Genomic DNA, 25,016 nt, shown 5'->3' with positions numbered 1-25,016 from the left:
TATTGAGATCAGTGGCGGCAACAGGGGTTAGAGATTGTCACAGGAGAGAAATTGTCAGACGGGGATGACAGATACAGTTTCAGGTTTCAGAAATTAATGAAGGGAATATGCTTAAAGTTTTAAAGAAGATTGTATTCGAAGGAATTATGACTCACGGATAAAAATAAATGTTCCTAACCATGACGTATGTGGTTAAGCGACTTGGCCAATTGAATTTTAACCTCTTAAAGTTTTTGTCCAACGAACTTTACTACATTCTTACCTGTTCACGGGAACACGTTCGGTTTCCGAAACGTTGAGAGGCTCCAAAACCATAAAAATGACCATAAAAATAGTCATGTTTATTTTTTAATAACGCTGATACGTACATTAAGTTGCCTACTGCGAAAAAGATTAACCTGTGGTTTATTAGGTTCGGTAATTTCTTTTTAGTTTCACGAAATTAGTCATATCTATTAGTGACTAGCGTATAATAGGTTATGCAGTGCGTATCAAGTCTATTGCTTTCGTGTCGTTTATGTTTTGTTTATATATATATATATATATATATATATATAAAAATGAATTTCTATATCTGTAAAGTTCGAAATGAAAAGTCAAATAAAGATTATTTTACGGAAAATTACGAATTGCTCATTTTCTTTCGATTTTTCCACAACAGATTACATTTTGTTCAATGATTCGATTTTCTCTTGCGTCATTCTATCTATACAATATGGCTTCTCGTAGATTGGGTCGTCCCAATTTATTTCCCTTTGAGTTTGAAACTAATGGAGCAGAAATGGCCATCAACCTAACGTTTCAGCATCAGCGGTCGGCTTTTTTTTTTCTCTCTCCTGAACTACGTATTGTGGAATTGGCCTGGTACAACTTTGTTTTAAAACAGCGAACTTAAGTCTCAATGTATGTTACTAAACCTCGTGCATAGTGAAGACTTAATTTCATTATTAATCTCTTAGTTCATTAGCCTTTCTCAGAGAGACGAACTTAATTGATATTACCACTTACTAAACAAGATATTGACGGATTGCGGGCTCTTGTAAGCACCGTGTTTTGTAAATGGTGGATAATTTCTTAACTATCAGCTTCTTAAGAGGGACTCTGCTTAAGTTAGTTAGTTAGTTTGGCACATTCTAGCATAAATCGGCATTTTGTGATAATTATTTTATTTGGAAATTGGAAAGACGTTAATATTAACGTAATGTATTACCTACAACAGACATACGTGAATGAATGAATGAATAAATAAATAAATGTTTAGATGATGTGGTTTATGTTGACATTAAATGAACTGGAAGACATTGGTGGATTCATTGTTATTTTTATGCAAATGAGTTCACAAAACTGTCTGAAAAACTAACACGACTTTGTTCTCATGCTTTGTTGGTGTAGAGAACGAGATGACTTGTCTTCTCTGAGATCTCATGATATGCCTGTCTGCAACCACGATTATATGGAGGTAGCATTTTTTCGTTCTTAGATACACATTACAGGTATCTCAAAACCAATTTCAACCCGTTGTTTCAAAAAATTGCTCACATTTGTACGAAATTCTTTGTCCTTATTTTGAATAGTTTTATTTATTAATTTTTAAATTCATAGAACGATTTCTACACAGCTATATCGCAAAGATAAATCATTCAGCATCCGATGTTACACTAATATTCGGAACAAACGAGAAAACAAATAAAATGTCCACGACAGTAACATGAGTGGAAGTTAAACAATACGTAGTTCAAGTTTCGTCCTCATCTTTGCTACAGTCATTTGGCACTGCCGCGATAATGGTTATCCCAAGGAGAATTACCATGATTTTCCTCAGTTTCTATAGGAGACAGTGAGATGTATCCTCCTGAATCTTTATCTTCTCATTCATGATCATCTTTTCATATGACAAAATGCTATACGATGACGTAACATTTGCTAGTTAAAATCTTAGTTCACGCCAATGTATATACAGCTGAAACAGCATCGTTAAATGGTCTGAGGACAGATCAATCATAACAACGCATATAAATGACACGAAGGGTGATAAATATATCCAGATTATTTTCTCAGTATTGGAAATTATTAATTTACAAAAGATAAAATTATTATAGTGTCTAGGTATTGTGCCACGAGGGAGTTCACGAAACAGTAATTATATATTAAAGTAAGGTTTTCAGTAAATTCAGATGAGGGGACAGCTTTAGGCCCCTGACTTTTTATCACAAGCGAGACAAGTCCTAGTTAACGTGGTCCCAATAACTGTTGATACTGACCTGAATTAAACGCAGTCGCCATTTTAATAGTTTGAATAAAGTGATTGTGTGATACTTTAACTGTGAATAAAGTACCATATCACGTGATCGTGTCCCGTTTCCTGAAACGTTGGGGGGGATTTGTAATGAAATATGCGATAATCTTATCACATCGCCGTCCCAATTTGTCCCCCTAACTCGCGTGCCAATCGGGTGATGGCTTCGTAATAACAGACTTCCATACAGGAAAAGTAATGGCTTCGTTGTATAATACATTCCTCTAATAGCGAGGCATATCGATCTATATACGTGTTCGACTTCAGTTGCATGCTGTAAGTATTATTGACACTCTGTTTTTTGTCGAATCCTCAGAGACTGCACTTTCCTTAAGTGAAGGATTTGTACCAATATCAACTCAGAGTTAAAGTTGTAGAGTCAGGGGGAAATTATTCGTCTTCATGATATTAGGTTACTCAATGAGAATGTAAGTAACTTAAAAAATAACAGCTACTTTTGGCTACTTCGAATGACGAAGATTACATCAGATTCTAACTTCGTGCATTTTCATTAGAAATTTTAAAAGAAAGAGATCATTCGGAAGACCTAGAGATGGATGAGAGGATAATATTAAAATTGATGTAGGGAAATAGTGTTGAATGGTGTAGAATGGATACAAATGGTTTACGATAAAACTGGTGGCTGGCTGTTGTGAACACGGATTCCAAAAAAGGTGGGGCATTACTGTAAATTTGTGCTGTTGGCAACTAAAGTACTGTTTTCCATGGAGTTAGGTTAGGTTAGGTTAGGTTAGTTTAGGTTAGTTTAGGTTAGGTTAGGTTAGTTTAGGTTAGGTTAGTTTAGGTCAGGTTAGGTTAGGTTAGGTTAGTTTAGGTCAGGTTAGGTTAGGTTAGGTTAGATCAGATCAGATCAGAGTTTTCTGAAGCCGGTGGCTGTTTAGTGTGATGACGACATAACAGACAATGCTTCCACGTGATTATGGTGCAAGATAGGGATTCCCCATGTAGGATTCACCAGCAGTAAATTCTCTTCCGTTTTTAAATCGGTATATTTCCCCACAAATGTTAGCAGAACTCCACAATATCGTATTATATTAAAATCGTTCATCGGAATTGTGGACGGAGAGACAGAGAGACAGACTGGTATATTGCAGATTTTAGTTTTGAATACGCCCGAGAACATCCGAATTATTTTACAGACCAGCATAGGAATTGGTCTATGTAAAAACTGGTATAGAATATCAGGAAATTAAAATCAGTAAAGTCTTAATATTACTAAAAAAAAGTACACACGTAAAGTCACTTGAAAATTGTTCGAAAATTAGAGTCAAAGTGTCTGAAAACGGCGATAGAAAATGTAAATTTGGTTCATGAAGACGTTAAGAGAAGATGAAACTTAATTAAATCGTGTAAATGTTTCAAAATAATCTGTTAAAGATGATGTTTGTGCAACGAAGATTAATGAAGCAGCCTGAGTGGGCAATTTACTATGATACTGTCATTACTATTAATATTACTTCTAATACGATCGTAGGTCATCGACAAAGTATCGCCAAGGGGCCCACATTTTGTCAAATATTTTAAGTTTCTAATCTAAAACTTCTTGACGATGGTGAAGAGTCAATTGAATAAAAATTTTCTTGGATATTATCCATCGTCTAGTAAATATAAAACGTAAAACGACGTTTCGGAGATGGGGATTAGCTCTATCTAGTGGGCCCAACTGTGTAGGAACCTGAAGACGGAGATAGAGTCCCATCTCCGAAACGTCGTTTTACGTTTTATATTTACTAGACAATGGATAATATCCAAGGAAATTTTTATTCAAATTTAAGTTTCCTTCTAAATCAGTCTGTTTCAAGTTCTAATTGGTCTTCCGCTGTTTGTACTCCGTTGAGGATTCCAGTCATTTCAACAGCTCCTTACCTCCAATAATTCCTTACCAAATGGCCAGTCCATTTCCTTCTTATGTTCTACATATAATTTCTTCCTGCTCAGAACTTTTGGCTCGAGATCATTTCAAGACAACTTACAGATACGTAAAATTATTCTCAAGTATTCTGAAGTATCTCCATGTTTTGCAACTACATTGATTACAATTTATCACACATGTAAATCCTTTGAAACTCTAAATATCACGTTCACCCAATTTTGAAATTCTCATCTCTTCTGTTTAGATTTTTCTCCGTAAGGACCATTTTTGCTCATATTAGATGCAATTTCATCAATTCTGCGTCTTTATTTATTCCTGATACTCTGACAGACTCGCTCCTAAATCTCAACGAGTTGCAGTACATGTCTGTCCAGACCGGACATCTTAAGTAACATTTGCCCACCTCCTTCGAATTTTGAGACCGTTCGTAATCCTTTCTATTACTGATACAGTTGCTCAGCTGTCATTTTTCGAACTCCTAATTGTCACAGGTTTCCACATTTTAAGCTGAACGAGTCGGACAAAGGTCATTGTTTTCTAGATGACACGTGTAGTACTACATTGATGTCACTAAATTGAATAACAATAAAAAAACAATCAGATGCTAATGATGGGATGTTTATATTGTTTTTATCGACCACAATTTTCAGTGCTACCAACATAACTATTCAGGTTTTTTTTTGTGATTTCAGGTTCTTACAGCGACGTATATGAAGATTGATATCTTCTGGGTTGTTCTACCATGAAGATGAAGACGGTAAGCACCTCTGAAGCTTCGGTTAATTTCTTTGGGACTGCTAAAACATCCCAGAATACAGTCATCTTAAAACTAAAATTGTCTTTATGTTGACAATTAATTTTTTTCTCCAGATTTCTGATTCCTTGTAACTTTGGATCAATAAGGTTTTATCTCCATTAATAATTGGCGTGTGTACTGTAATGATTCTATAGAGGGAACAACAGATTAGTGTCTACAATAAATTAATGTCAAGGCCTTTGATGTAGGGAAATTCACAGAGGACTCACTAGAAACGTGCGCGTTGCTCGTCTCTTGTTCAGTGCGCACTCCGTGCTCCTTGTTTCGCTTTATCTCTCAAAGAATCACGACTGTATCACTTCCACGTCTCCTGAAGACTCAGCACCCACCAGTCTCAGTAATCCGAACCATCTTCCGCGTTTCTAAAAGACCTAGAAGCAGATACCTTACTTGATAGTGGGTATTGAGAGTTCTACAGTTTACATACCCTGAGCGTGCTCCATTGAAAACGAAGTTTCAAAAGCCCTTCAAATACAACTATGAAAAACTAACAATCATTCGACCCCTGTATTCAACTGAACTGTGATTAAATTCTTCTTAACCTTTCAGCCATCGAGCGGCCAAACAGCTCCATTATAATAACAATACAATATAAACTCACTGCCCAAGGGGACTCGTTTACTCATCCAGTGTCGGAATGGCTACCGACCGAAGTGTTTCAATAACAGTAATGTCTACTACGGTTTCAGATATTTCGATATACTGTTAGACGTGTTCGTGCTACGTAAAACATATCTGTCATTAAAACATAATTTCTGCAAAAAATTTCTAAAAAATATTGAGTGTACGTCAGACCGTAATGTTAATATGGGCACAGCTGTACTTTTAACAGAAGGCGAATTCAAGTACGAATCTCGTTGAGATCAAACGGATGCTGTGGCTGTATCTTTCAGATGACTCTTAAGAATGTTTAGTTCGGATTAGTGTATATTTAGAAATTTGTGGTTAAAATATCAATCGGGACACCGGATACTGTGACCTTGTGACTTGTCATTTCGTCATTCGCTAAAAATATCGAACACTTTCTTAAATTAAGACACTAACATCTTTGACTTTCTTAGTAGTTTCTCCGTAATTCTAATGAAACTCCGAAAACAGTCCTCATATCATGGATGGGACAAGAGGTGTGCACCGGTTATTGGTCGGGAAGCCTGAGGGGAAGAGACCTCTGGGGAGACCTAGACGTAGATGGGAGGATAATCTCAGGCGGGATCAGTGGGAGATAGGAGTTGAAGGAGACTGGATTTTGTTGGCCCAGGACAGGGCTTTGGTTAATTCAGCGATGAACCTTCGGGTTCCGTAAGCCATCTGGTCGGTTGGGTCCACTATTTGGGAAGCCTGAGGGGAAGAGACCGCTGGGGAGACCTAGACGTAGATGGGAGGATAATCTCAGGCGGGATCTATGGGAGATAGGAGTTGAAGGAGACTGGATTTTGTTGGCCCAGGACAGGGTCCGGTGGAGGGCTTTGGTTAATTCGGTGATGAACCTTTGGGCTCCGTAAGTCATCTGGTTAGTTAGTGAACAGTCCTCATATTCCGTTTACTCTCCGACCACAATTGAATTATACTTTTTCTAATCTCCCTGCTTTCTGTATCTTAATTGTCTCAGCCTAACGTTCTGACAAAAGGGGAAGTTCAAATGGAGACTTAACTTATAGGCTATAGAATATAATGTGGCGTTGAGACCAGTCCGACACTGAATTCCCCTTTGTATTATATACACCACAGATCTTTCTGGAGTGGTTATCCATTAAGCAGCTTTATATTTTTATATTACAGTAATTCCATCCCTAGTAAATGACGTGGTACGTGTATGCAGGCTACATATCCTACAAATATTACAAGATTATTTAACCTTTAATCCAGAAATATTTATATGCCATAACATGACTAAACTATTCTACCACTAACTGACATTATATATAAGAATATTGTGAGACTGAGTTTATATTTAAATATGACACGAAAATATAATATTTTGTTTAAAGGTTAGGTTAACGTGGGGATATCACAAGATATTTTGTGTTGGCAGGTAACGAGAAATGGTAATACTTTACCCGAAACTTTATACAGACTGCGGTAGAATATCATAGGAGTCTTTCAAGTACTAAGCGTACATAACTGACACGTCACAAGACTGTTCTGTGGTAGGAAGTATTTTTATACTCACAGATCTAAAGAAATATACTTTATCTAACCAGAAATGTTTCTGAAACAGCAAATAAGTGAGGCGTCTTTGTGTAAAAATATCCAATACTTGGTATAGACATTTTCACTTTATAAGCCTACTTCTATTTAAGCCTATCAAAAGGTCAGTCCGTCATTAAACATTCACTGTATTAGCATATTTTAAGTCTCGAATCAGTTAACAATAACGTATCCTGTCGCATTATAGCAGATGACTTCGTATCAATTTCGAATTATTTTAACAAATTAAAGTATTTTAAATTGCCAAGTCAATAATTAGCCTTGGATAATTTGTGATGCCTTTATTTGTATTATACACATACAAGTCTATTCGTAACTGTATATACAAATCACAATGCAAATTTTAGCACTGCTGATTTCCCTGTAACGCGAAATTTGAGATTCTGAAGAAAAAAAAACACCGCGTTATGAAAAATCGCGTTACAGAAACCTCTGGTTCAGTTAAAATTAAGGGATTAGGTGTAGAGAGTTTAGATTGTGCATTCTTTTCTATTACAAAACCACACGGAACTCATTCTGTTTGTATTAATATGCAAAGTTACAGTTTTAACACGCACCTACAGTGTAGTTGTTAGTGTAACGAATTAACTATTAGTGTATTCGTAACCAAGAGCCCCTTTCGTACCAGGGTCTATGGTTCACTGCTCTAAATTTCTTTATTTCAATCGCCTTATATCCAAAATGTACCCACGTGATTAAAATAACTTTCTTTAATAAAATATATATAATAAAATACAGGTCAATACACAAAACTTTATCAGGATGTTAAAAATTTAAAATTTAAATGTTAAAATTCAAAATTTTAAATTTGCGCTATTCATCTCAATAAGGATGTTACATTTGAGCGCTTTCATTCATTTTCCACAACATGTTTCGATGTAATACATCATCTTCAGGTGTTGTTGTTTAAAACTATTTTATATTTAAATGCATGCCTTTCAATAATTCAGTATTGTTTCTTTAATAAATCAATCGCTTAAAACTCAATTCTATTCATGAAAACATGCTTGAAAGTACAATTTATTTTATTATAAAACAACTTTTTAAAAGAATGTAGGGTGTAACTATTGCATTACACAACTATCATCATTCTTGCTATAGGCTTAATAATAAATATAATTTTTTTTCCCAAAGTGTCTTTAATAGAATTACTTCCGGGTTTTCAGTAAGAACAATTTTATAGCACAAAGAAATATCGCTATGTAGCCTATCGATACCCTTAATCCACATCGATATATTCTGATATCCAGAACACTTTGTACCACAGTCACTGTGTCGGGAGATAGTTTTATTTATAAAATTGACGATATAATAAATTATTATTATTAGACTATCAACAGTGTCACGTGTTTGAAAGGCAAAAAAAACCTAGAATAAGTTACAATAGCAGTCCGACACTGAATAGTCGAGTCCGCCACTGCAATATCGTACCCTTCTCGTTCCCTGCGAACAAGAAGTCCGAGTCATTAACCGCGGATTACTTCATTGAAGGCGGCCATGCGGTCGAAATGTTATTGTGACGAGGTGTAAATCCCTGGTTCGTACTCTGTTGAAAACTTTGGGATTAGTGGCCTTATACAAGAGCACATACAAAGCCTTACAATAACTGGAACGCGTAGTCCAATAGCAGCGTATAAACAAGCACTGGAGTCTTTGTTAAAATACATTAGCTGACATCTTTTCAATTCCGTGTCAACGAGGAAGACGACGGAAGGGAAGGAACTAGGTCTGTCGGCTTTCATAAATATCTGGGACTCGTAGTTTCTTCCATTTTATGTCAGATGAGACGAGACAACATTGAATTTGCGTCTAGCCTTAAATTATAATACAGGACGTCTTTATTTGAAGAACAGCCGAATAACTAATAGGACATGAAAGGACTCTGATTCCCAATAACCTTCCAATTAAGGTCACAAATTCTGCAAGATGGCGGACGAATAAACAACATCAATTCTCCCTGCACAAACTTGAACGTCAATAAAATTTCACAAACATTCTCAGTTCTGATGCGTTTTTCCACACGACGTGTAAGAAATGAACGCGCAATGGGGATGTATTTCTGTGTTTCCTTGTGTTTCATCTTCAATAAAACTACTCAATGGATTTTAACAAGAGATGATAAAATTGCGTCATATTGTGATAAATATATATTTGTTTAAATCTTGTCAGTCTAATCGCAATAAAATTCATATTAAATATTAAAATATTACTATAATTAACATTTAAATATTTAAAAAATGTTAATTATAGTAATATTTTAATATTTAATAGGAATTTTATTGTGATTAGACTGACAAGATTTAAACAAATATGGATTTTAACAAATTTCATATAATTTTGGCGCAGGGGGCGATATATTGTAAGTTGTTATGGTATTGGTCCGATTTTTAAGCCAGAAACTGAACTTGCTTGAGGTATATTTGTTCTACTTTTTATTCAATTCGTGTTATAGCCACTTAAGCCTGTTCTGATCTAATTACATTTTGTCCAGGTCTGCGTCGATCTCAGTGTTCAAGTTTATGCGGCAGAATATATTATAATCGTTTCACCTGCCACACTATGCAGATAATTAATTTTAACGTTGTATTATTTATGTTTTATTTTGTATTGATTGCATTTTCAGTTATTTATTAATATTTTCATTCGTAATATGGTCTAGACCAGCAAAAGTGATACTAACTGTTCTCCTTCAATTGCCCAAGATTTACTTCAACGTAACAAAATTGGTCGTACTACAACTTTATAGACTTTCCGCTGTTTATTTTGTGTTTCTCATACTAGCACATGTTTTATCAAATTTACTGCTTTTCCAATTTATATCCAATCTAGATTTTCGATCTAGTATATTACTCTATTTAATTTTAATTTTACCTGGAAACTTCTTTTTCCACGGCAAAAACCTTTCTCTTCTTATTTGAAATTTTAAATTATATTGAATAAAAATTTCCTTGGATATTATCCATCTTCTAGTAAATATAAAACGTAAAACGACGTTTCGGAGATAGGGATTAGCTCTATCTAGTGGGCCCAACTATGTAGGAACCTGAAGACGGAGATAGAGTCCCATCTCCGAAACGTCGTTTTACGTTTTATATTTACTAGACGATGGATAATATACAAGGAAATTTTTATTCAATTGACTCTTCACCATCGTCAAGAAGTTTTAGATTTGATATTGAAATTATATGTTTCATCAGTATTATCTATCTATATATATTTCTCTGTCTGTCTGTCTATAAATAAATAAGTAAATATGTACATATCATATGTTGTCTGTCTGTCAGCACGTCCAACGATGTTTCTCCTAAACGTGTCATAGAAAGAATTGCGAAGACAAAACTTTCTCTCTTGGAGAGACAATTCATGGAAAGTTATCCACACATTTATATTTAAAGAGTTAAGAACAGGGCTGTAAAGCTTTAAAAAGTGACCTTCTCCTCCGAAACGGAGAGTCGTATAAAATCATAAATAGAATGTCTTCCTCTTCGAGAGAAAATCCCGGACATTTATCGACTTCTGTATGTACAGAAAACTATGCAAATTCTTCCGAATGTTGCATCGTATAAAACAAGTGGAAATGTAAAATATATTTATTTTGATATCAAACCCCTGGAAAATTATCGGTTCTTGTCTGATTCAAAAAATAGGCTTGGAGATGCTAAAGAAAACTTAACGGTGCCTTCGCCCGAAGTGGGGGGCGTCTCTGGAAAAATTATAAATAAAAAAATTTTCCTCTCGAAGAGGCAAACCGAGAAAAATTACTTTTCCATTTCGAAAATGAGGTCTAAGATGTCCAAAAATTCATATGTCGTAAAGAAACCATCTTAAATACAGTTTAATATTTTAATTTTAAACAACAGCTGTACATATTAAAGATAACAGACGTGGGTGTGTTTTGGATTTTGCGTTGAATATCAGCGAGCAACGTTACTGTTGTTTGTTTAAGTAATAGAAATATAATTTTAAATTAAAACGCCATAATCAGTCGTCAGCGTGTCTTAGATGAATGTTGAGCCACGAAACAGGATGACTTTTGACGTAAATAGGCGTTTGTGAACCCTTCGATGACGTAACGGAGTTCAACGGGGACTTCATTTCCATCTGAAATTAAATATTACCGTCTACTTTGACAATGTATTAAATGTATTTCACTTTGGACCTCTTTATTCGATGAGGATGTCCCGGTGAAATACATGTACGCCGTAAGATTTGAGGTTTCCGAGGCGGTGAGTCAGAGTCTTCTGGATTGTAATGTCGTGTAGTCTGGCAGAAGTTTGCCATTGTTTCAGAGGTCCTTGCTGCCTCCATCATCAGAGCGATAAGTTGGTAAACTTCTACCAGACTACACGGCGCTGAAACCCGGAAGACAGACATAGACATGTACCCCGTTTATGGATCGACTGCCCTGAAATTTTTGGAAAGTAATTAAGAAAAATCATTACCATCTCCCTTCAAGGATTGACCCTACTGACAGTGTTAATGACTGAGATTAATTACCCTTATTTATACCGAAAAAATTAAATTTTAAATAAATGTGTAGCCAGTAAGATTTTGCAGTTTTTCAAAAACAATTAGTTTCATACCGACACTTGTAATTTGTATATAAGAAAATTATTTTGGGTATTGTCCTTTTTCTGAGGTATACGTGATGTACACGACGTTTCGGGAGCTGGCTATACTTTAGAAGAGAGGAGTAAAGTAATTCCTACAGACTGACGACTTGCTTACGTCATATGTACCATACATAATGTTCAGTGTCCAAAATAATACTCGTACATCCAGGTTTTATTGCAAAGAACCATAGATTATTCTAACAACGCACGATCTACGCCTACATTACTTGTAGCAATAATATATAATAGTGAGCAGACAACACGACGGATAATTTTTAATATGAAACTCTCGTAGCTGAGATCTGAAATAGTCTAGATGTCTCATTAAGGTAAGACAATGAGATGTTTGTTGTAAATGTAAACTGCGATATACCAGGTTTAATTTTGACTGAATGTGCATCAACAGAAATCTGAGCATAAAGCTTTATTTTGGATATTGAATAAACTTCGTGTACCGTGTTTTTCTCCCCCTTCCAGCCCCCCTGACGCCTGGGGGTAACGGTGGTGCGGTCAGCGACGGTCAGCTCTTTGTAATACTTCATCAACATCGCTTGCCATGTTGATAACAGCTCAAAATAGAAGAGTAATTCGATTTCAAAAATCATTATTGGAGTATGGAGCACGACTGACTTGACTTAATTTAATCTGCGTTTAATTTAGTCGTCAGCATGGGGTCAGGCAGTGGAGGGGACGGGGGGGGGGGACACCCCGCTCAACCTTAGTTCGCCCCCCCTGAGGCAAACAGAGCAGTTCACAGTTTTGTTAATACCTTCGATTTTTGAGAGTTGAACTGTTGAGTCTACGATGGATTTACCGTGTAACAAGACTTCCAGGAAAAAACGGGTGGAACCGAATATTTGAATTATGATTTTCTAGGCAATTTTTATTATTAGGAACATGACTTATTAACGCGAGACGTCCCCACATATTATTATTTATTTATTTGGTGTTCTGTCTGACGACAGGTCCATATGAACAGGATCCTTCCATCCTTTTCTCGGACTGGGACCTGTTCATATACGTTCTTGGCAGATGATCCAGAAGTGGTTTGCCATTGCCTTCTTCTGTGTGTGAATGGAGTAATCGGGGAAGCTCCCGGAGGAAAACTCCGTGATGCCTAGACCACGGCCTTGCCCAACACAAGTTATAAATTCGGGCACCGCCGGGAATCGAACCCGAGACCCCAGGATTAAAAGGCCAGCGTTCTAACCGCTAGACCACCTCATCTTATTATTATTTAGTGTTCTGTGTGACGACAGGTCCATATGAACAGGATCCTTCCATCCTTTTCTCGGACTGGGACCTGTTCATATACGTTCTTGGCAGATGATCCAGAAGTGGTTTGCCATTGCCTTCTTCTGTGTGTCAATGGAGTAATTGTTGGGATGCCACGGAGGAAAACTCCGTGTTGCCTAGACCACGGCCTTGCCCAACACAAGTTATAAATTCGGGCACCGCCGGGAATCGAACCCGAGACGCTAGACCACCCCACATATACGCGGATTTAACTCTTACAGCGAAAGGTACTTTGTTGTTTAGTGTCAACGTGTTAGAACCAGTAACCAATATTCTTGATACACGAAATGTCATAATTTTCTACAACGTTAGGGTCACGGTCATAATACACGTCAATTCTGTAGCGGGAATGATCATTATTTTCGATCTAATCGATCGTTAACGGTTCATCAGACGGGACCAAAATAAAATGGATTCCGTACATTCATTTATTTTATACAACATAGGCTTATTTGTCTTTATATGATTGTATTTATTTGTAATCACAGAATTTATTTTAAAATACATGAAAATAAACTGATTTCCCGATAAACGTTACCTACTCTTTAAGATGATATTTTTATATACAAGAGAAATCTTACTTTATTTAACACCGAATTTATCGATGTAATTCGGAAAAAAAAAATCTTTCTACGAAGGGACATGAAAAATGGAAACGGTTTCCCTGATTCTGACATTGGATCGTTTATCTGCGGAATTAATCAATGAACTTAAATTACATTTATTTAGAGTCTTATACTACAAGGCCTAGATTTCGGGTTTTCGCAAAAGTAACGAATATTTAAAATGAACAACAAGTTTATAACTCGTGTCCTCTAAAGTTGGAACACAAATTCCTTTTATTTTTATATCCAAATGTGAACAATTTTCGGGGATTCCGTAAACTTAGTTTTCTAATTATCTTTTGTAAGTATAATTCAACGATTGAGTTTACAAATCAGAATCGATGTCTGGAAAAGAGGAGCATAATTAATAAGAAGGGATCCTTTTATAAACGTATCTCCTTTTACTGTCTTCTTAAATTGGAATTTTTTTCAAGCCATATATTATAAATGCATGTAAGGGGTGTAATCTGTCATTTTAGTGAAATAAATTCCTTTTGTGATTAGCGGGGAATAAAATTGTATCTTTTAAAATATTCAATATTTCCGAAATAATGATCCCGTCAAGAGATATTCAGATATAAAACGACAGTTATATTGTTATAATAATAAATTAGTTTGTCGTATATTGTTTTTTTAACAAAGAACGTTGAACATATCGAATTAATTTATCGTTTGAGTATGTTACACTAACCTTATATAATATTTAAATATTCAGTCCCTACCTAAAAGAAAACACACCCCACGTCAGTTGGTGAATACTGTTTAAGGAATTAATCGGTGTTTAACGTAATTAAGTATCTGAAACCCAAAAATAGTCATATATTTTGTGATCAAACTGCGAAGTTATTTAATTTTATTAATAGTGGTCCATATAAATTACTGCTGTGATTTTAAATGCTTAATTATTTCGGATTGAATCTTTATATTGTGTTAAGTGTCTCGTTATAAGGAATTCTCACGACAGCGTAGTACTAATTCGTTACAACATCTAGCAACCGAGTAATTCCATTTCAATTTGTCATTAACTACATTTTTTTGGGGAGTAAGAACATGTTACAGTATTTACTAGATTTTCTTTATACTTGCTAATATCTACAAATTTAAATGTTGTATTTGGTTGTAATGACCTCTGAATGTTGATGTTTCCTTTGCTCAGAGTTATTTTGGTCCGCTGTCCTACTTTTAACTCAATTTATACCATTTACTAATAGTTCCGTTTACCTATTTCATTATACAATTTGCATCTAATTGTTTATTTATTAAGTGTTCTGTCTTACGACAGGTCCATTGCTCTGCCCAAAAAGAGCTCTCCAGTTGTCCCTATTCTCGGCTTCTCGCTTTAATTCCTGGAACGTCATCTTCTTTCCTTGTTTAAGGTCGTCGGTTAGCTGTATCAATCTTCTTCCCAGTCCTCGCTTTCCTTCAACCTGACCTTCGGTGATATCACTCAGTAACCAATTCCTTCTCATAATATGTCCCAGCCAGTTAGCTTTCCTTCGTGTAATCGCCTGCAGAATGGTTCTTTGCTCGTTGACTCTCCTTAATATTTCTTCGTTGGTCACTCGATCCGTCCACCTGATCTTCTCTATTCTTCTCCAACACCACTCCTATCTAATTGTATATAAACATTTTAAGACATTTTATAAGTACGTAGTATCTTCGTCACCTCGACTCATAATCTCCCCTTTCCACCTGTACAATTCTTAGGCAATACTTCGTTACCAACCACTGTAGCTTACATTATCCTACAGTCTTACCATCCCCAATTCTGCCACACCATTTACTGCATATTTAGGTAGGCACCCGTACGTTCTTGCAAGATCCCCTTTACATTTTCTGTTCTTTCTCACCTTTGTTCCAAGCCCCATAATTCCTCGCCGTATTTCAGTCTAGCGGTTCCCAATCTTTTGGGCTTTAGACCACACACGGATATTTATCTTTTTGGGCACACTAGAATTAAAACAGACAAAAGTAATTTATAATACGAGTACATCTATTTTTAGGTAATTTTTCACTGCCTCGTTTTATTATAATAAATATGTCCATTTTAGTTGTACTACATATAATAATTCTTTTGTTAGAGGGAATTATTTTCTACAAAGAAAATGACACTCACAAATTCTAAGAGAACTGAGCTAGAAAAAAAACCTTGCGAGCATAAACGTAGATATTTACTACTAGTCAGATGCTATCTACAAATGGAGTCTGTTCCAATTCGTTTGCTTCTAGGAGTGGGATAATTCACTAGCAAAAGAAGTAACTGTTTAAACCATTGTAACTACTTTCTGCTTTAAAATTTCAAATGTAAGTTGAGTGTTACTGTTTAAAGTAATTGTTAAAAATATGCAGTCACGAATAATAATGTGATATTAACAGTTATTTGCTTTTTAATTTGAATATTTGATTGTATATAATAATTTTATATTCAAAGCCTCGTTGTGCATTTGGCAAAATATTGCGTAACACAGACTGAGAACCACTGATCTAGACTGACATCTCATAGACATTTACTAAACTCTTCGCCTATTTATTTGGTGTTCTTACAAACACTTATCAATAGTTATTAAATTCTGGTTTCCTTTTTCTATTAAATTAGCCTTATTTTTATTCCATCTTTATATACGTTTAGGACTTCCTGTCTGTCTAAGCGAAGAATTGACTTAACCTTTGGACATAAGCAACATTTAAACGTATTTTGGCTATTATTTTGAAAAGAGAAGCATTTGCGAAAACATGTTCTTAGGGACATTTGTTTCTTATTTTTGATCCAGGAACACGCATAGAAAGTTTGTAAATATACTTTTGAATCATCCTGTATATACATAACTTAAAGTTTAGATTCCCTCTTTCGCGGTTTAAAACAGTCTCTAAGTCTCAGCCAATTGTCTTCAAAATTTGTGCCATTATGTTTTTCTTGTTTTAAGTATACTGTCTCTGAATTCTTACTTCGTAAAATACTTGTCTAGTTTTTGTATATATTTTGGATCTGATAAATTACATTATAAATTAAATTTGCCTTCGCCTTTCCAGGAAAACAATTTACCAAAATACGTAACTCACTAATATTTTTTTCACGTCAATTCAGTTGTCTCTGATCACTGGCTCACTTTTTAACTTCCTTCTGTCTAACTAATATATTAATTTTCCCCGTAGTTCGTTGTGTGAAGCCATTCGTATTACTGACTCACCAATCGGCCCCCAAAAAATTTCTGCATGGCCTGAATATATTTTATATGCACAACTCCTTATTATGAACATATGCAGCTCGACTGAAGATGGTGCTTACTTTTTTGGAACTTCCTATACCTGGTTTCATGTGATCGATACTACTCAATGCAGGACAGGCACACAGCCATGACACAGATTGCCCCACGTAATTGTTACCATTTATGTTTACACATTGGTAATACACTGCTGCTTATTTGTTGAGCTCTCCTTCGAGTTTTCCCTCAGGGCACAGTACATAAAGAATCGATTGTGTAAATTTATGAGGGAATAAATTGCTTTACAATCGATAGAAATCAATATAAAACCTGTGTATGTCTTATGCCAACCATGAGCTATGTCAACATGAGTTTCCTTGGGTATCAGAACATTTCTATTGCTTTGTAGTAACAAATTCTGAGACTTTTTCACTTTCCGAACGTCCTCTGTCAGTATCTAACAGACCACACGGTACAAAATCCCAGAAGGCTGCCATCTTAATCCTCTAGGCCTAAATTAACGCGAGGTTTGGAAGATAATATCTGATACAGTGTTTCAGCCTCAAAACTGGTGATATTGAAAGTTATCATGGTGATTTGGATGATAATATTTCTCTGGATTTGGCGATGTGTAGACTTGTCGGTAGATATGCTAATGTTTCGAAGACTTTTTCTGTATCTGTCTTCAGGGCTTAATATTAATATGTTATGTTTCTCCGAAAGTTGTCATCTACTGACGAGCATATACGGCGCCATAACACGGAAAAGAGCCTAAATTTTGGTGGTCTATACTAAAACTTTTCTAGTGAATTTAATATAATTTATTAATTTTCCATTCTATGATCAGTCTGGTTAATAAATAACTAGGATTATATTTTGCAAAGTTAGTGACAGAACTGGTGAGTTGGCGCATGTTGGGTCACGTGGCTACACTTTTTTTTTTGTCAAAAATGTGTAGAAAGATTTTTGCAAAGTTGCTTGACTTCTTTTTACAATCAGTGACTACTGATAAGAACTGTAACTTTCAGTACGAACTACAGACATAACAAAAAGTCTCCAGAGTTTCCAATACCAAGAAAAACATGATTATTAACTTCAGAAATCAAAATAGGAGTGTCCAAAACGAAGTCAACATAACAGTCAACATTCGACTTCGGTAAGATTTGTGGGAACAAAATTTGTTGAAAAAAAGAGACAATTTCCGGGAGGTAAATTTATTTTTTTTGTCGTCCTGAAAATATGTTTTTCGTAAACAGTTCTTTCGAAGAAATAGGACAAAAATATAAAATGTTGTAATGCTATTTAGATAAAATTCTTAATAACTTTATCAAGAAGACAGCAATTAATAACAAATTTCGTGTATTTCATGAAAGTTGTTTAGCATACAAGGGTGTGACTTGCAGTGTTAACAGATTCTCTGGCTGAAACTACGTTCTTCTCAAGAAAATAATCATTTCAGAAATTTTTTCCTCAGAGATGAATGGACCAGTGGATAGAAAATACATACGAACGTGGACCCTCAGTTCCTAAATTCTTCTTAATATATTATTGACATTCATACAGCCCTGTGTATTCCGGGCGGTCGCGAACAATTCGTGAAATGCATTGTGATAACGAAAATCGTCTATTTGTGATATGCTGTGGAATTACCGGCTGCCCTGCCACACTGGCCTATGAAAGTATCTGAGTGTAACCGCTGTGACGATTTGTAGAGCCACCAAAATTTATTCTCTATATAAATCGACATTTTAAAACGCTCTGGGTCTGTAACCTCGAAACCTCAATTTTAAAACATTTAAACCTCATAACCTGTTCGATCACGTACCAAGCTTTGAACTGGGCTACAAAGTTACTAACACGTAATACAAAAATATCCGGATCACCAAATCAGCCACAATGTCAACTGTAGGATTGATAAATTTTTTATAAACCATTCGAGAATTTTTGAAAATGTATCTGGGAACTACAAACAGCCAGGAACAATGTTCATCGTGAAATCAGGACAATAATAATTTCATAAAATATTTGTTACTGTTTAGTTCTAAGACTTTTATCAAATAGGAACTGGGTTTATCAAGGCGATGTTAACATTGGACTGCTAAGTTGTGGTTCAGAGTAGAATTATGGCGGTGTGCCAAAATTTCGGAGAAATATACTACTTCCATCTTCAATGCTGAAGTCTTTGGCATTCAGCCATATTAGTGCACAGCTCTACAATCCAGAATACCGCTAGGTGCATTCCGAAAATGCTGAAAGTAATATATGCAAAACAATAATTTTGACATAAGATTTTGTTTTCACAGCGTAGAGTATGAAGATTTCTGTCTTCTGGGTTGTTGCGCTGTGTAGTCTGGTCGATGTTAACCAACGTTGCAGACGTCATACTCGACCTGATGACAGAGGCAGTATGACCTCTGAAACGTTGGTTAACATCGACCAGACTACACAGCGCAACAACCCAGAAGACAGAAATCTTCATACTCACCGCTGTGAAAACCTAAAATCATAAGCTTATAATTCATCAATAATACGAGATTTATTTAACCAATTAAATTTTATAAACGTGATACGCATTATTTTTGTAGACAAAGAGAAGCATTTATTTTGGATTTCAAGCCGGCCCTAAGCTTTATTTTTCCGAAATGTACCAAAAATAATCTTTTGAACTCTGTAAATGTTGATAAAGTGTTTTTATAATATTTATTAAAAATTGGTTTACGAAAGATCCTCAGAATAGTAACAGTTAAACTTATAAATCATTCAGCGCGTAAAGAACGCCTATAAGTAATTTACGTGTAAGACAATGGTTCTTTTCGATATATTTATGAGAATATTTACATCTCTCATTTCATGATGCTGAATATTTCCGTACAGGATTTACGTTAATTTATTTAGGCGAATTTATATATGTGCTCAATGTACTTATATATATATATATATATATATATATATTATGTATGTGTGCTTTATGTATGCATGCACGTACGTACCAGATTCATATGTATCGTCGCATATACGCAGTTCCTTACGTCCATTACACTACATTGAAAGAAATTCCCACATTTTCCGACCGAAGTTCTGAAATTACATACAATGACCAAAAATCGAAGGTAACCTTTGTCGAACCCCACTCACTGCTACCATCCGTACATGACCTGCCGCACTTAATTAACTATTCAAACGAGGATGTAACAATATTATAGAAAATACACAGTATTTCAATTAAATGTAATTTCTGTACATTTATTATTAAACCTGCTATGATATTAAAATTTTATTTTGTTTCTAAATAACCAACGCAGACCACAATCACCAAATTTACTACTAATAAATATTAATTCGGGAATGTAACCATTTTTTAAGCGGTGAATATACTGAATAAATATATTCTATTTACGTGTTGAAGAATTCTTAACTTGGGATTACTTAACTTTTCCATCTGATGTACAAACATATATTTTTCTTTTAAATTAGAGTGTTTTAGCATTCAGGTTCTATAATTGTTTGTTATGTTCTCTTAAAATGTCACTTTTAGCGATATTTATGTATGTATAGTCTTTTTCTTCAATTTTAAGTTTGTGTACTTTTCTGACTTGTAACACCGACGTTGATGTCATGCCTTAAAATGTTTGCTGAAATGTGGGAGGACAGGAGAAATATAGAAATATACAAAGCTAAGAAAGAAAGAAAGATGAAGGATTAAAGACAGAATTTCGATTATAAGAAGAATGCAGAATCGATCTTCGTCTGCGCGGAAAAACTTCTCTTAAGGGGTCAAAGCGTATACTTCATGACTTTCAGGAGGGTATAACCATTGTGGTACATATTTTGTATATTCATTTCCCTCGAGTGTGTTTTTTTCTCTCTTCAATTAAGCTACTATTCTCCTATGTAACATTTCCTTTCCCTCAATTTCGCTTATGACACTTTCCGACAGCAGGGAAATAGATTTTTTATCTAATTACTCCTGAAAGTATAGGACAGAAGTGAGCTGTTTTTAAAAAAACACCTTCAACTTCTCATTACCGACTCTTAATTATATTTCACTCTGTTAACGAAATGAAATGCTAATTGACTTTTCCAGCAAGGCACTAGGAAATAAGCTTATCCTGTAACAGGAATACTAAATAATTCAGTTCCTCATCAGCATTCAGGATAAAGACATTTTTTAAAACAAGCGTACATCTGATTTCATAACGAGAGTAACTGTGTTTATAAAAAAAAATCGTCTTTCTTTATAAAAGCTTTTCCTTGAGATCAGTTAAAATAATTAACTACTGTCTGATAATTTGCATAAAGTAAATAAAAATACGACAAATTAAATCGGCGCCTTGAGAATAAATTGACGTAAATATAAAAAGTGTTGCCAACTAAGCAACTTGAAAGTAAGAGCAGAAAACTGAGTTCGCACATTTTTCAGATGAGAAGCTGGTAGTTAACCAGGCAATCAAGGACTTAAAACCTTGAACATCGTTTAGTGCATTGGAATATAAAATATGCATACAAACAAAAATGTTTACACTATAAAGGACACTAACGCCAGGCGCTTTTCGACCATTATACTCTGTTAAAAACCATAATCTTTTGATTTATATTATGTGATTTAACTTGTTTTTAGCTACTGATGATGACATCTTTGAGGTCGAAACGCGTATAGCATTAGTGTCCTTCATAGTGTAAATAGTTTTGTTTGTATGCATATTTTATACTCCAATCAAGGACTCAGATGTTAATTATGTTAATTTCCGTGTACTCAAGCGTGTGTCGTTGGCCCTTATCGTCAACAAGACGAATCCAGTTCACGCCCTCATATATTATTCCTTTAAAATCTTTTTAAAATTATTTTTCCATCTACACCTTTGTCTTGTGAGTTACGTCTTCATCCCAGGCTTTCCGAATAAAAATTTTGTACGCATTTCTAATCTATCCGATGCATGTAGAATGTATCACCATTTTCGCTGTCTTTAGTTTGATCAGCAGAAATTTACGTATAAACTTATATTCTTTCATTAAAAGTGTGGAGCTTTATTAATCCAGCATTTTGCCATGTAAGACGATTTGTTTTAGATAAAATAGATGAAACTCATTTTTGATCTTCATAGATGGTACAGTGTAGTTTACAATTAAATTCGCATATTTATAATGCACTAAAAACCTAGTCTCACAATTCAAATTTTACAACGGAAATGGCATACTTTGGTAGCCGTTGGCTGAAGCCTGCCCACAGACACGAACTCCCTATTGTCTTATCACTTTACCTATGACTAGCTGAAGTATTAGACAGTGATTTATCACATACCATCCGATTTCATTGACACGTAAAATAATTTAATATAAATTATACTTTAAAATTCTTAAATGTTTTCTTGAGTTTCGTTACAGGCCATAAGAACTTAAATTCACGACGATTTAATAAAAATTTCGGCTTTATAAGCCTATTATGAGTGCTTTTATGGATTTTTTTCGTAAGTATCCTGTAGCCAGGCACTGCAGTTATCAACAAACTTTATTCGTCCTAAAAGCTTTTAGGTCTTAGTGAACATTGACTTCGTAGACAGTTCCATGACTCGTAGAAATACACATTTGAAGAAACTACTGATTATCTAAATTCGGTTTGAATAAAAATCTCTTTTTTTCCTGAGATAAGTTTATTTTTTGTGATTTAGAGCGATTCGTTACACATTATTATCGTTCTTGGTTTTCGTCTGATTTCCTGTCCTAGTACTTTCTCAAATGTTTCATTTATTATCATGATTTATTGACGTTAAATCCTGATTTATGTCTCCTGTTCTACCTGTTATATGCTCGTCTAATCTTCTTTTAAATAAATTTCTAAAACTTGAGTGTTCAAGTAGCTGAATCTCGTATTTTTAGATCTTACCAAGATTTGTTATCGTATTTCTTGTGTATATTTTGGAACACACTAGGTAATGATCTGCGTCAACTTGAGCTCTCCTATAATTTCTTCTATCTGCGACATACATTTTCTCATATATATTCCAAATCCTGACATTCAGATCGCCTGCAACTAGTATACAGTATATTTTGTTCCTACAATATTCGAGCTTTCTTGGAAATATTTATAAACATTTTCTGTTCCTTCACCTTGTGTGATTTTCCTGTTTTAATTTTTTTAATGTAGTTATCCACTCGCTAATTCAAGGAATATCCAATTACACTGGACAATAAATTTTGATGAGTTGTGTATATCGGAAATGAAACTAGTCAATTCTTATGTATTTTCGTCCGCTAAATTCGAAAATGACAATAAAAAAGCTTAATTTGTATCTTATATGCGTCATGTTTGTGTTTGACTGTACAAAATAAATATATTTAAAAAAAAGCTTAGTTAGTTCGCGTTTTGAAGATATTTTATGCTTTCTAAAATATCACCAATAAATTCGTCCATATGATATGATATGTTTTCTGATGTAATTATTATATCTTTTTTATTTTCTGTAGTTCACTGATTATTTCCGGCATTTTCTGATTGCTGCAATTGTCATGTCTTCCAGCATTGTACTAAGTCGATTGCTAGCATCGTCATCCATTGTACACACCCAGTCTATTGCTTTAGTATTGAATTGAACTTGTAAACGTATTCTAAAACAGATATCTGCAAGACCTCCATACCATCTGTTGTCCAAACAGATGGAATGGAGCAGCGTTAGTGTCTACAGTCGCCAACAGATGGCAGGATGATGCAAAATACAACGTAAAAGAAAATTTTATTTTATTTTAGACGTCAGGGTAAAGGTTACGTTGTAAGTTTAATGACACCCAGTCACCTGACAGTGTTAAACACAGTCGTGATGTATAAAATGAATGAAAGACGACATTTTAGAGAAATGCTTATGAACTGTTGGGTATTTTAACTAACCGTTTGGTATGTCAAATTTGTTAGACTAAAATTACAGCGTCGAATTATCAGTTGATTAATGAATAATTAATTGAAAAGATATAGAGGAAAGCAGTGGTGGCCTATTTAAGAGATTATCCCGGAATTTTCCTCGAGGAACTGAGGGAAAACACGACAAACCTGCTCTAGGATAGACAGTGTCCTGATCCAGAATTGAACCCGGTACTGCTCTAATACGAACCAGGCCTTATTAATGTATATTTTAAAATTATAATGAAAATGTCGCTATTGATTTGTACAAAGGGCTTTGTTTAATAATAGTATAGAAAATCTCTTTCAAACTTTAGCCATTCAGAATCTTTATATGTGCGTGAGTTTAATGGTCGGTACAGTATCGGCACATAATAATTAAGGGGTGTAAGTGTCTACCAGTATTCTGCATTGACTGAGTTAAAAAAAAGATCATTACTGTGTATGTTTACCCTAGTATGTACAAGCAGAATAGAAACCACTTGTTAAGGGTGATTTATGACGGAGAAATAATATTTGGTTTGTGTCTTAATTGCAAGAAAGTGCTTTATAGTGTTTGCTGAAGATAATTGTGTTCACCTACTATAATAAACACCTTTCACGGTGAGAAGGGTTCTGGGTTTTATATAGACCAACGTAGGAAATTATTATTTTTCTTTATCTTTCTCCATAAAAATTTGGGGAGATTGAAGCTCGTTCGCTGGTCCATAAAACAAAAATTGCTTTCATTAACTTGTGGGTCTTCGTACACTTGTTGCAGACCACGTCTCAAATTTCTGTCTTCAATAACAACAAAATTCTCAAGGTCGTATGTTGTCATGCTTATATCTGCCAAACGGTAAATATCTGGTTAACCATATTCATGTCAAAATGAGGAAATGTATAGGTCAAGGTCATATGGAAGACACGACAAAACCGACCCAATAGTATCCCAGACACGAGTCTTTAAAATTCTCAAGGTCGTATGTTATCATGCTTATATCTGCCAAACGGTAAATATCTGGTTGACCATACTAATGTCAAAATGAGGAAATGTATAGGTCAAGGTCATATGGTAGTCACAAGAAGATCGGAAGAATTGTTTGCGAGATACAGATGTAACGTTCTACTTTGGATACATTCGTTCGGATTTAGTCTACTAATGTGATAGTGTGGCTTTGCATGGAGCAACTCAAGTTCCCAAGGAAGCTGGTGT

At 34.9% G+C, this 25,016-nt stretch overlaps 1 protein-coding gene across 2 annotated transcripts in view; it reads left to right on the top strand.

The window, feature by feature from the left end:
• LOC110827843 (uncharacterized) overlaps positions 1-25,016 on the top strand; it is a 536,626-nt gene that overhangs the window by 189,521 nt on the left and 322,089 nt on the right. For both annotated transcript variants that reach the window (XM_087354894.1, XM_087354893.1), the window contains exon 3: positions 4,883-4,947. The gene's annotated coding sequence lies outside the window, so the exon portion shown is untranslated. The remainder of the gene's footprint in view (positions 1-4,882; positions 4,948-25,016) is intronic.

Source organism: Zootermopsis nevadensis, unplaced genomic scaffold (genome assembly GCF_977971745.1).
Source record: "Zootermopsis nevadensis isolate Lab colony 2312 unplaced genomic scaffold, Znev_1.0 Znev_ptg000024l, whole genome shotgun sequence".
In the NCBI taxonomy this organism is placed as follows: domain Eukaryota; kingdom Metazoa; phylum Arthropoda; class Insecta; order Blattodea; family Termopsidae; genus Zootermopsis; species Zootermopsis nevadensis.
The sequence above is the reverse complement of the archived record's forward strand: the minus strand, read 5'-3'. Positions and strand labels throughout refer to the sequence as shown.